Source organism: Aquarana catesbeiana, linkage group LG05 (assembly GCF_042186555.1).
Source record: "Aquarana catesbeiana isolate 2022-GZ linkage group LG05, ASM4218655v1, whole genome shotgun sequence".
NCBI lineage: Eukaryota > Metazoa > Chordata > Amphibia > Anura > Ranidae > Aquarana > Aquarana catesbeiana.
Genome location: NC_133328.1, coordinates 537,625,771 through 537,640,490, shown reverse-complemented (window position 1 = coordinate 537,640,490; position 14,720 = coordinate 537,625,771).

The following is a 14,720-nucleotide window of genomic DNA, read 5'->3' as shown; positions in this document are numbered from 1 at the left end:
TCTGGACCAGTCTGATCATTGGAGGAGAGTAGGCTGAGTTCCCAGCACAGCTAGAGAACTGACCATGGTGTGTTCTCCTGGCTAGTGTGGTCATTCCTTAATAGGAAAGCAGAGGGACTGGCAAATACACCAGGGATTTCACACAAAGAAAGCAATACAAAGAGAACAGGATACTTTTTCTAACAAGTACATAGTACAGCAGGCATATATCAGGAACATGAAATGTTAGGGTAACAAATGCTTTAACCCTTTCCCACCCCCGCCTCCCAGGCCTTTAAGGACTTTTAGATGCCGGGAGGCAGAGGCGGGTATTCAGGTCATATAACCGTTGTGATTGGCTGTCACGATCGGACAGCTCCCGATCGCAAGTACATACGCATCAGGAGCTTTCTGGTCCCAACCGGTGACTGTGCTGGAAGCGCGCAGGGTGTGCGCTCTCTGCACAGATTTGTGTTTACATAGGGACGCATATATGCATACGGCCAGTGGTAAAAGGTTAATTACTGCATTCATATATGAGCGTTTACGTAGACAATATACTGTATGTTAAAGCGTAACTAAACCCTCCTATTCTTTACAGATAAGGAAGCTGTCATCTTAACCTCTGATCTACAGTTGTCATGGTGCTGCACTGTTATATAGTGATACTGTGATGCACTAACTAGCTGTGCAATGTTAATATATATTTTTTGTTTCCATACATTTTATTGTCCATGGGAACATGGTATTCCTGCTGAATTATGCTCCTCCTTAGCATGTTTCACCCCCAGTTGGACCTAATTAAGCATTAGAGGAGGACCAGTGTTTTGCAGGTGTATCATGTGTCATGGATAATACTGTTTAAAAAAAACATTAGTGATGTGGTGTGTGACAAGTTGGTATGTTGCTGGATGTTTGCAGGGGAGATGGATCCAGATTCTTCCAGCACTCTTGGTTGGTAAATAAAAGCAATATTCTACCTAAAATAAAATCACTACTTGGTGCATTTAAAGTTTAAGGCTCCGTTCACATCTAGGCATTCCTGATAGCGGGTGGAATCACTGCGATTCTGTCCGCGATCCCGAATTGCTACAAATCACGGAACGCACTTGCGATCCTTATCACTTCCAATGGCACCCCGATCATGGCACGATTTTGCCACGATTTTGCCGCGATTGTCGCCCGACGAATCACGGTAAAACCATGCAAACAGAATCGCGGGTCGCCTGTCACCCAAAAGAAATTCTGGCACTTCTTTTGGTCGTCAAACAACCTGCAATTCTGTTTGCGTGATTTTATAGCTATTCGTCAGGCGACAATCGCAGCAAAAATGCCCAGCGATTGGGGGGCCATTTGAAGAGATGGGGATCACAAGCACGTCCCGCAATTTGTGGCGATATGGGATCGCAGGCAGAATCGCAGAGATTCCGCCTGCGATCCGTGATGCCTAGATGTGAATAGAGCCATATGGATGAGGCATGCAATGAAAGTAAATTGTTCACATTTTTTCAAATATTATAAATATGGTCCCAATTAGACCTAAAAGAAAGTGATACTGTATGACAGCATATGTTTACTGCATTGTCTTTTAGGGGGCATCAGTTGTTTCAAAACCAATCAGGAAACCTTCTTTTTAGAGAAATCATGACCAAATTACCGGCAAGGAAACAATATTATTCAATGAGATATGTGCTTCACTTAAGATCAAATACATTCATTTATATTGCTAAATGTTAATGTGAAGGAAATTGGATTTCTTTAATCAGTACATTTTTAAACAAATTATATTAAAACCAAAAAAACATTCTCAATCTAATTATGAATCTCTCTACATTTATCTTACCGAACCATTCTGAGTAAAGTTCTTTTTAACTAGGTTTATTACAAGTGTAAATATGCATTATAGTGCCTGTAATAACATTTATTGCTCTGGAGACACAGTGTCTTAAACTAATATTATACACCACCCAGAGCTGGAAATAAAACTGACACCAAAATAAGAGCATGAAAGAAAATGCTAAATTGAGAATGTACAACTTACGTTTTATATAAAACTATTCATTTGGATACTTTGAAAGCAATGCAAGCATTAGATATCATTTTATTTTGTTTGCAAGAACATGTTTTCATTAAGCTACACAGCAAATAATACATGTTCTTTATCTTCCAACCAGGGACACAGGAATATAGTAATGATTAAACATTCTGGTTATACTGCCGCCTTCAGGGGATTGGGACAGTAGCAAACAAAAAAAAAATCTGTCAGTTGTTTGCCCCTATGTTGTATGGCTTTTTCATGGATGAGTTGATGCCTATATATAATTAGATCATGCAAGTTCATAGTTTTAACTTTTGAATAAAAGCTACTTCACTATTGTGAGTTTATTTTCTCTGGATGTGGAGTCTCCTTTGCAAGATCTCATCTTCTAAGGCACCATGCACACTGGGCTTAAAAAAAAACACCAATTCCATTGGCAGAGAAGTAATGCTCATAAAGAGCGTGTTTGTACACAGTTTAGGCAAGTTTAGGAGAGTTGGAGCAGTTATCCTGTGTGGGGATCTCTGGGGAGTGGTGTTCGACCTTTCATGTTTGGAGGACAAAATCTTCATCCAATACAGATTTAATACCTCATAGACATTCAGAGACTGCCTCCTACTTGATCCACAGATGTCAACACTATAAACCTTCTGTTGAAGGCATTGACACTTTTACCAGTGAGTTGTTGTGAACAAACCATGTGACATATCAAAGCTCTTCAGCAATTTTTCCTCTTAGTTTGGAGGCTTCAATTTTGAGCTTCCCACAGCTTAAGACTTAATTTTGCTACTTGGTGTTTGGTCTTGCAAGGCTCATGTACTGTACTATTTACTGGTTTCTGCATAGGGTGGGATTCATTCTTCTTCCCTTTCCTTCATCCTAGAAATGTTTTTCTGACTTGATGTATCCATTTTCCTATGTTTGAGTCTGGTTTTATGGAACAGATAGCTTTCCTAAGTTGTAGGGGGATCTCTATGTGGGTCAGTATTTTTATTCTGACTTCTATTGAGTGTGCAATGCCCTAATTTCTGGAAGAAAATGAGCACTTCACCTGTTACTGACTGGTGTCTGCTTCCTTATGCTGGACAGGGTTGGTAGTGTTTTTATTGTCAGCACTTTTTCCATCCAGGACTTACTTCCAGATCCCTGCATCTGCTTTTCATCACCCTAAAAAGAGTTCCAATGATAAGTAAAACCTTTTTTCCTCCTCGCAAGGAAATATCCATCTTTTTTAGGATGCTCATACACTGAACGAAATTCAGCTGGTTCAGTAGAGACTGGCTGCATTTCAATTAGTGTGTGACCATCTCTGCTTGACAGAAATCAATCATTTGATCAACTTCTTTGAAGGCACATGTTGAAAATGTTCCTCAATCAGAAGCTCCAGTGGGTGCCACTGTCAGAATACAGTGGGGTTGATTTACTAAAGGCAAATCAACTGTGTACTTTGCAAAGTGCAGTTGCACTCTGCAAGAGCTTTGTAAATAAACGGAAGCTCTGCTAACTTCCACCATCCAATCATGTGCAAGCAAAAAGGCATTTTTTTATTTGCCTTGCACATGATTGGGTATTCTTGGCAAAGTGAAATTTTACCTCATTTACTAAGCTCTGGAGCAAATGCACTTGCAGAGTCTATTTGCCTTTAGTAAATCAACCCCAAAGTCCTAGCTGGGGGGATTCCTCCATCCACCTTGTTTGTGTAGATGGAGGAATCTGTTAACTTTTTCCGTCCAGCCCACTCAAACACAACATTTTTATTCACTTTCAGTCCTGGAAACAGTCATCACTAGGTCAACTAAAAAGGGGTGAATAACCCAAGCTGGGACAAAGAGCATAATAAAATGTAACAGGGTTGATAATCCCTCATCACTGTACCCAAAACACCCTATTTCTAAATGTTTTTTTTCCTACTCTCCATATTCTCTTTATTCATATTTCCACAATATAAATATAACCAAGAAACACGTTTAGTGGCAGTTTTTAGACTTCTTGTTATTGTCAACCAGGGAACCAATTAGGGAAAAAGATAATCAGAAAACCCTTAAAAATATTTAGGTTCTCCTATGCATCATAGCAGTGAATGGCAAGTAAGTACTTGTTTGTAAGATTCTCAAGCCAAACTAATCTAAACTGGAGTGATGGAAAGATTTCAAAATTGCCAGTATTTTGGCTTTTTTAATTATGCTTTTTGTGACTCTCCTGGTAGAAAATTTACATTTTTTTTTTATAAAAGCCTCTTTCATCCAGGGGTTTTATAAAACACAGTAAATGTTTGCTGAACATACATCCGTCTATATTTTACAGCATTTGTCTATTATCTTTAAAGGGTTCACTATAAGGGTAATGTGGTGGGTGGCTAATGGGTGAATTTTGTTTGGGTTGTAAATGCGAGATGTGATTCCTGTTAGTAATTGGAATCTCTGTATTATGTTGTATGTTGATGGCTAAATCCTCTTTGAAAATCATAGGTGAATAGGGCAAATCCTTTAAAAACAAAAGTCGAATGCTGTAAAATACTGATGGATGAATGACCAGCAAACATTCGCTGCGTGAATCACACAGCACATCTTTTATACATATTACAAGTTTATTTTATTTAGTGCCAGTATATGAGTAAAACAATGTTAAGGAAACATTCTCATGGTCACAACTATTACACTATTGCAAGGAGCTGCTAATAACTTTCCTTAACACCATTCTCTTATTGTCCTTAACCACAAGATGTGTCCAGAGACAATAAATAGCTTATTCTGTACTTTAAAAGTTTTAGATACTTATTCTGTACTAGATATATCAGAAGTTGTTTTGAATCTGAGTTTGATGGAATTAATGACTATTCCTGGAAATGTGATTATTACTAATCCATCAGCTCTTTTAGCTAATGCAGTATCCATGGCAGCAGAGTCATCATTCTTATTGCTACAGCTACACAAACTATATTTTTGTTGTTAATTAAAGTTCCTATCCACTAATCCTAGGAACTGCATACAGTACCATCAGAATGAGTTTGAGTTGAAGTGCATTTTCACTTTTACAGTCAAATATGAGAAACCCCCTCTATATGTTTGTTATGCGTTCCTATTCTTACAGCATAAATAATAATAATAATAATGAGAAGAAGAAAATATAAATTTTTGCTGTTTTTTTTTTTTAACTTGTAAACTAGATGAGCAGGACTGCCTATCCCAACAAAGGATCACAGATTTCTAGGCCTGGCTGCTTCATTGTATAATATTGGACTTAAAAAATGTGTCCCTCACTATTGTTCCTTATCTGTGCAAAAGTATTCAAAGCAACAGAAGCTGTCTATGTGCATAATCCTGCTCGAAACAGCAAAAATTTAATTTTCTTCTTTTCATTATTATTATTATGATGTTTCCTTAAGATTGTTTTAATCATGATGAGTGCCCATCTTCAGCCTCACTATTGCCCATTAATGCAGCCTGATCAGTGGTCATCTGCAGCCTCGCCATTGCCCATTAATGCAGCCTAATACGTGCAAATATGCAGCCTCACCATTGCCCATTAATGCAGCCTGATCAGTGCTGAATTACACAGAGGGATCTCCTGTGTACTCGGCATTCACAGTCACACACAGTCCCTCCTACTGGAATGGCTCCAATGATAGACAGAACACCGGTCCAATGCTGGGAGTCAGGACATGTGGCGTCTATCCTAGGAGCTGTCCAGAAGGCGGAACTGTGCATGACTGCGAGCGCCGAGTACACAGGAGATCCCGGCTCTGTGTAATCCAGTGGCGCTCTCCCCCTCTGAAGCATCCAGGTAAAATATTGGCATATAACACGCACACAAGATTTGCCCCCTATTCTCAAGGGGAAAAAGTGCGTTTAATACATCGATAAGTACGGATTACCCTGCTTAGCTTTGTATCATCAGCAAACACTGAGATTGAACTATTTATTCCAACCTCTAAAACATTTATGAACAAGTTGTAAAGAATTGGTCCCAGGACAGAAAGAGCAGAGTCTTGGAGTACCCTGCTTACAACTCCAGACCATTCATAACACATGCCATTTATCACCACCCTCTGGACATGCTCTTGTAACCAATTTAGCTATCGTCGATGCCAACTGACCTCAATTTGTATATTAAGCGTTTATGGGGTGCTGTATCAAAATGCTTTAGCAAAATCCAGATACACCACATCCAAAGGCCTTCTTTTATCCAGAGTGCAGCTCACTACCTCATAGACTGTTAACTTAACAGGTTAGTCTGGCAAGAACATTTTTTCATAAATCCATGCTGGTTACTACTAATGATACTATTTTCATCAGCAAATCCTCGGATATGGTCTCTTTTCATCGCCTCCAATAGTTTACCTACCATTGATGTTAGGTGGCTGACTGGTTTATAGTTTCTAGGTATATATCTCAACCCTTTTTTGAATATTGGTACCACATTGACTTTATGCCAACCAGCTGGTACCATTCTAGTCAGTAAATAGTCAGTCCTTAAAGATTAGGAATAACGGCCTGGCTATAACATGACTAAGTTCTTTGAGTACTCTCAGGTGTAAGCCATCTGGTCCTTGGAATTTTTTAACATTCAGTTTTTCAAGTTGTTTTTGAATATTGTCTTCTGTTAGTCACAAGGGTGCATTCTGTGTGTGGTACTAAAAATACAGTAAAAACCGAGTGGGAGAATGTATTTAACCACTTGCCAACCGCCTCACGCCTATATACGTGAGCAGAATGGCACGGGCAGGCAAAATCACGTACCTGGTACGTGATTGCCTTCCCGCGGGCGGGGGGTCCAATCGAACCCCCCCCGGTGCCAGCGGCGGTCGGTATTTGTCTGGGAGAGATCAGAGATGAGGGGGAGGCCATCCAATCGTGGCCCACCCCTGGCGATCGCTCCCAGCCAATGAGAAACATCCCCTGCCTCTGTATAGTACACAGAGGCAGAGGATGTGATGTCATCTCTCCTTGGCTCGGCAGTTTCCGTTCCGGCGCCGAGGAGAGAAGACATCTGAGTAAGTGTAAAACACACACACAGTAGAACATGCCAGGCATACATTACACCCCCGATCCCCCCCAATCGCCCCCCAATCAACCCTCCCCCCTCCCTGTCACACTGACACCAAGCAGATTTTTTTTTTTTTCCTGATTACTGCATGGTGTCAGTTTGTGACAGTTAGAAGTGGTAGGGCAGTTAGGTTTAGCCCCCTGTAGGTCTAGGGTACCCCTCTAACCCCCCCTAATAAAGTTTTAACACCTTGATCACCCCCCCCGTCACCAGTGTCGCTAAGCGATCATTTTTCTGATCGCTGTATTAGTGTCACTGGTTCCGCTAGTTAGGGACGTAAATATTTAGGTTCGCCGTCAGCCCAAAAACCTGGTCAGGGCCTATTACAACATACAAGTATGTATGTTGTAATAGGCCCTGACCAGGTTTTTGGGCTGGAGCACCCCTCCCCCTCCTCATTACCTCCTATTTAGTGGCCACCAGTGATTAGGATGTATCCCTTTCAGTTCTCCCACATAGAGGAGTTCAGCTCCCATGGTTGAGACAGAGGATCTTCCATTCTATTACTAGTGTAGGACCCACTAATTCGGGGTACTTTGTTGCAGTAAGTGGGCTTAGCACTATATGACCATATAGTGTGACCAAACCCCCGTATTTTTTGAATATGTTCAGGTGTTCAGGTGTTTTTAACTAGCCCTGCAGGAAATGTCATTCTTGTATGTGTGCGCTGTAAAATATTTTGTAATATTTGGTATCCATGTACTCGGCCTAAGATCATCTTTTTTATTCCATCAAACATTTGGGCAATATAGTGTGTTTTAGTGCATTAAAATTTAAAAAAGTGTGTTTTTTCCACAAAAAATGCGTTTGAAAAATCGCTGCGCAAATACTGTGTGAAAAAAAAAAAAATGAAACACCCACCATTTTAATCTGTAGCGCATTTGCTTTAAAAAAATATATAATGTTTGGGGGTTCAAAGTAATTTTCTTGCAAAAAAAAATAATTTTTTCATGTAATCAAAAAGTGTCAGAAAGGGCTTTGTCTTCAAGTGGTTAGAAGAGTGGGTGATGTGTGACATAAGCTTCTAAATGTTGTGCATAAAATGCCAAGTTCAAAACCCCCCAAATGACCCCATTTTGGAGAGTAGACACCCCAAGCTATTTGCTGAGAGGCATGTCGAGTCCATGGAATATTTTATATTGTGACACAAGTTGCGGAAAAGAGACACATTTTTTTTTTTTTTTTTTTTGCACAAAGTTGTCACTAAATGATATATTGCTCAAACATGCCATGGGGATATGTGAAATTACACCCCAAAATAAATTCTGTTGCTTCTCCTGAGTACGGGGATACCACATGTGTGGGACTTTTTGGGAGCCTAGCACGGGACCCCGAAAACCAAGCACCGCCTTCAGGATTTCTAACGGCGTAAATTTTTGATTTCACTCTTCACTGCCTATCACAGTTTCGGAGGCCATGGAATGCCCAGGTGGCACAAACCCCCCAAATGACCCCATTTTGGAAAGTAGACACCCCAAGCTATTTGCTGAGAGGTATAGTGAGTATTTTGCAGACCTCACTTTTTGTCACAAAGTTTTGAAAATTGAAAAAAGAAAAAAAAAAAAATTTTTCTGGTCTTTCTTCAATTTCAAAAACAAATGAGAGCTGCAAAATACTCATACCTCTCAGCAAATAGCTTGGGGTGTCTACTTTCCAAAATGGGGTCATTTGGGGGGGTTTTGTGCCATCTGGGCATTTTATGGCCTTCAAAACTGTGATAGGTAGTGAGGAGTGAAATCAAAAATTTATGCCCTTAGAAATCCTGAAGGCGGTGATTGGTTTTCGGGGCCCCGTACGCAGCTAGGCTCCCAAAAAGTCCCACACATGTGGTATCCCCGTACTCAGGAGAAGCAGCTGAATGTATTTTGGGGTGCAATTCCACATATGCCCATGGCCTGTGTGAGCAATATATCATTTAGTGACAACTTTTTGTAAATTCTTTTTTTTTTTGTCATTATTCAATCACTTGGGACAAAAAAAATAAATATTCAATGGGCTCAACATGCCTCTCAGCAATTTCCTTGGGGTGTCTACTTTCCAAAATGGGGTCATTTGGGGGGGGGGTTTGTACTGCCCTGCCATTTTAGCACCTCAAGAGATGACATAGGCAGTCATAAACTAAAAGCTGTGCAAATTTCAGAAAATGTACCCTAGTTTGTAGACGCTATAACTTTTGCGCAAACCAATAAATATACGCTTATTGACTTTTTTTTACCAAAGACATGTGGCCGAATACATTTTGGCCTAAATGTATGACTAAAATTGAGTTTATTGGATTTTTTTTATAACAAAAAGTAGAAAATATCATTTTTTTTCAAAATTTTCCGTCTTTTTCCGTTTATAGCGCAAAAAATAAAAATGGCAGAGGTGATCAAATACCATCAAAAGAAAGCTCTATTTGTGGGAAGAAAAGGGCGCAAATTTCGTTTGGGTACAGCATTGCATGACCGCGCAATTAGCAGTTAAAACGACGCAGTGCCAAATTGTAAAAAGTGCTCTGGTCAGGAAGGGGGTAAATCCTTCCGGGGCTGAAGTGGTTAACAGAATTACCTTCTCCCTGTCACTTGTAACCGTCTTCTCCTGACTATTTTTTATTGGGCCCTATATGTATCACCTTCTTACTATTAATATACAACCCCTGGCAAAAATTATGGAATCACCAGTCCCTGAGGATGTTCCTTCAGTTGTTTATTGTAGAAAAAAAGCAGATAACAGACATGGCCAAAAACTAAAGGCATTTCAAATGGCAACTTTCTGGCTTTAAGAAAGACTAAAAGAAACCAAGAAAAATAATTGTGGTGGCCAGTAACAGTTAGATTTAAAGAACAAGCACAGGGAATAAATTATGGAATCACTCAATTCTGAGGAAAAACAACATGGGAAGGTGGTTAAAGGCAAGCATACTGGTAGACCAAGGAATCATGGAATCATGAAAAACAAACAAACAAAAAAACACTCCAACACATCACTAGTACTTTTTTGCACCACCTCTGGCTTTTATAACTGCTTTCAGTCTCTGAGGCATTGACTTAATGAGTGATAAACAGTACTCTTCATCAATCTGGCTCCAGCCTTCTCTGATTGCTGTTGCCAAATCATCTTTGCAGGTTGGAGCCTTGTCATGGACCATTTTCTTTAACTTCCACCACAGATTTTCAATTGAATTGAGATCCGGACTGTTTGCCGGCCATGACATTGACCTTATGTGTCTTTCTTCAAGGAATGTTTTCACAGTTTTTGTTTTGTTGTACATTTTCTGTTTTCAAGGCATATTGCTTTAAGTTTTCTGTCTTGACGCTTTGATGTCTTCCTTGGTCTACCAGTATGCTTGCCTTTAACCACCTTCCCATGTTGTTTGTATTTGGTCCATGTTTTAGACACAGCCGACTGTGAACAACCAACATCTTGTGCAACACTGCGTGATGATTTACCCTCTTTAAGGAGTTTGATAATCCTCTCCTTTTTTTCAATTGACATCTCTGGTGTTGGAGCCATGCTTCATGTCAGTCCACTTGTTGCAACAGCTCTCCAAGGTGTGATCACTCCTTTTTACCTACATACTAACAAGCAGATTTAATCTGATGCAGGTGTTAGTGTTTGTAATGAAAATTTACAGGGTGATTCCATAATTTTTTCCTCAGAATTGAGTGATTCCATAATTTATTCCCTGTGCTTGTTCTATAAATCTAACTGTTACTGGCCACCACAATTATTTTTCTTGATTTCTTTTAGTGTTTCTTAAAGCCAGAAAGTTGCCATTTGAAATGCCTTTAGTTTTTGGCCATGTCTGTGATCTGCTTTTTTCTACAACAATAAACAACTGAAGGAACATCCTCAGGGACTGGTGATTCCATAATTTTTGCCAGGGGTTGTATAAGGGGAAGTATTTTGTAGTCCACAGAAAAAACTGAGGACAATGTGAATGATCAACGTTTTTTGGTATATTGAACAGACAAAAAGGGATTACTGGTAAATAAGAAAAGTTAATTGTTATGCCCCGTACACACGGTCGGATTTTCTGATGGAAAATGTCCGATCGGAGCGTGTTGTCGGAAATTCCGACCGTGTGTGGGCTCCATCGGACATTTTCCATCGGATTTTCCGACACACAAAGTTGGACAGCAGGAGATAAAATTTTCCGACAACAAAATCCGATCGCGTCAATTCCGACCGTGTGTGGCCTGTTCCGACGCACAAAGTGCCACGCATGCTCAGAAGAAATTCCGAGACGGGACAGCTCGTTCTGGTAAACTTAGCGTTCGCAATGGATACAGCACTTTCGTCACGCTGCAATGTTCAAAATGGTTTAATACAGCGCACTCTCTTCTTCTTTATAATGTGACAAGAATTAAGTAGTTTTGCTGCTCATATTCACACACACTTCTCACAAACTTTTATTTGTGTTTTATTTAGTGGGATTCCCTGAATATATTGTTATTAGTTGTCACATCTGACAGTTTTATATTATTATTTATTTTTTTGGGGGGATTTTCAGCCTTTTTTTTTTTTTTTCTTTAATGTTTGGATTTTTTCCAAGGCTGATCTTTGTTCAATGTTATTTTTATTTTTACTCCAGAATATTTTTGTGTGTGTTTTGTGTGTCAAGTTACCCCAACACCATTGAGATCTTTTATTATTTAATCTCAAGGAGATTGTTTGGTGTTGGTGTCCCTTGTTCATTTCACATTGTATATTTGAAATGTACCTGAATCCTCACAAACCAACTGTCATTTTTTAAGTAAAACACATAGGAGAGTATAATTCCAAACAAAAATCCTTTATTAAGGGCTCAGAACCAAACAAAGAGGGAGGCAACACTGGATCAACAGGAGAAATTAGCGAAGCCTGGGACCCCCACGGCAGACATCAATTCTTCAACATCAAAATTGGTGGCCTGAGGAGTCCATATGTAAGGGAGGGCAGTCTGGTCCAGAATTCGCAGAGATCTGGAAAGCAGCAGATGACATCTATGTTCCCAGGCTGTGGTACCACAAGAGGCTGCATTTTTTGGCCGACCAGACTGGATCCAGGGCAATCACTGTCTGGTCTTCCTTCCACGCTTCATTCCGGGCTGTGGCTGTGCAGTTGGAGATGTGGCAGGAGGAGGAGTAGGACCTGGAGGAGGAGGAGGAGTGGGGGGACCTGGAGGAGAGGGAGGAGGAGGACCTGCAGGAGGAGGAGGAGGACCAACGCAAAGGTGTGTCTGAGGTGTAATTTGGCCCCTCATACCTTTCTCCAGAGCCTCCGATATGAGGGCCTCACACATGACTTTTTGGCCCTTCTCCATCCTCTGCATTTTATATGCAATGAAGGCAGCAATGTTCTCCATGGTGTGGGTGCTCCCAGGACCTCTGTAGCCCTCCAAAAGAATCCTATAGCAGCCTCCCCTAGGGCACTCCTCCTACTGCCACTTTCTCTTTTCAGGGGGGGGTGGAGGGACCTGCAGATCAGCCAGCCGGCTCGGCCCGGCCACCTCCTGGCTGAGACTTCCCTGTGTATGAAAAAGGGACATGGTTTTAGTTTTTGCTTCATCAATCACAATCATAAATTACTACTCCCAACTAACATCTAGTTAACATCATTGATTGGACAAGCAGAAATATTTAGAGGAATGCTATACCTGGCTCAATCTGGGCTCCTCCACATGCGGCCTGGAAGGCCCAGGTTGGGCGTCAGAAGCCTCAGCCGGGGGGGAAGGAAGCGTGGAAGGAAGACTGGAGAGGGATGAAATGGGTTCAGTCTGGCCTGCCAGAAAATGCAGCCTGTCATAGTACAACATCCTGGGGACATAGATGTCATCTGCTGCTCCGGATCTCTGTGAATCCAGGACTTTTTTGTGCTCCCTCAGATATGTGCTCCTCAGGCAACCAATTAATATCTTTAAATAGGTGATGTCTGCCGTGGGGGTCACCTGCTTCACAATTTCACACAATTGCTCCAATGCTGCCTTCCTCTTTGCTTGGTTCTTGAAATGGGGGTGTTTAATCTCCCACAGACATGGCAGCTCCCTTAACATATCTACGAATACTGACATGAAGTCATTATCTTTGAGTAGCATATCCATGTTCACTGCAAGACACAACACAAGACAAAGCCTAATGTCAGACAAAACTCTCCTAATCTTGTTACAATATAGGCCTCAATCTAGAAGCAGTATAGGCACAAGTTTGTCTCTTACCTTCGTTCTTACGATCGGCGCGTCCAATGCTCCTTCCTCCGCTCACAGATCGTACGTAATATGCACGCGTGTTACGCTTTATACACACTGCGCATGCGTGTAACTCCGCCCGCCCCTGACGTTCTTTCTAGTCTATTCCCTGCCCCTTTTCGTTCGGCGCAGTGGGTGAAGAGCATGATGGCGGATTTAGAGCAGGTGTGTGCTAATTCTAGCAACGAGGAGGAGGAGGAGGAAAGCTCGGATCCAGGCACGTACCGATCCAGAAGGAGACGTTTTAAGGCCACAAATATGTCCTTTGGGGAGATGTTGGAGATGGTGGACATCATGAAGAAGTCCGACTATGACGGAAAATATGGGCCTTACCCCAACCCCAACATCCGGAAGGCCAAAATCATTGCTAAAGTGATCAAAAGCCTTCACAGGAATTTCGGGGTACGAAGATCTAAAGATCAGCTCAGGAAGTGGTGGTCGGACCTGAAGTTGAGAGAGCCAGAGCAGTACCGAAAGATCCGGAGAGTGCTGCAAAAAAGTAAGTAGTTGTGCTGTGTTCCTATTCTTTCTGTCTTTATTCCATTCGTTCTGCTCCATATGCTTTTATTAATTGGAACGTTTAAAAGGGCAACTTTAATGTTTATGGGCCCATTATTCGTTCGTATCAAACATTTTTCTTTCGGCCTCTAGAACACCATTGTTTAGGCCATATGCATTTTCACACATTTTTTGGGGCCTACTTGGATGCCAAATATTTGTTTGTGTAGATGGGTTTGTTACTAGAATGAAATGCCAACTAGATTGTGTGTAAGGAGAGGACACTGAGCAGCTATTTTCACATCTGGACACTGGAGCACTAGTGTGGGACCCCAGAACACCCTTTTTATTAGGGGGGCCACACAGGTGCTCCAGTGTATACTATAGGGGGGTCTCCATCTGTGAAGCTTGTACTAAACAGGTAAAGTATTGCAGCTTGACAAAGGGCAATAAAAAAAATACATCTTGGAACTCGGCTAAAATTGACAATTGTACCCCACTTCCAAGCAATGTTTCCTATTTCTAGTTCTGCCATTAAATATCTGTGTGCTAATTATACCATTTTTGTTTTACACAGGGGAGAAAAGACTCGGAGGACACCCCTCATCCCAGGAGACCAGAGACCCCCCACCTATGGAAGAAGGGGAAATACCCCCAACCCAAGAAGAAGAGCAGGAGGAAGAAGAAGATGTGGTGGAGATTGGCACCACAACAGGTGAGTGTCTGCGACCACAGGCTAAGGTTACCGATATGGATGGTGGCAGATTTTTGATACCTATTTTTGTTTTCTTTATCTCTTTTTAGGTGATCGTGATATGAGGGAGAGAGAATGCTTTACTTCTGAAAGTGCCCAGATCCTCATCAGGGAGATCATGGGGTGTAATCTCGAATTGCACAACATACAGCAACAAATCAGTGATGTTATTAAAAAAAATAATAACATCATTGATG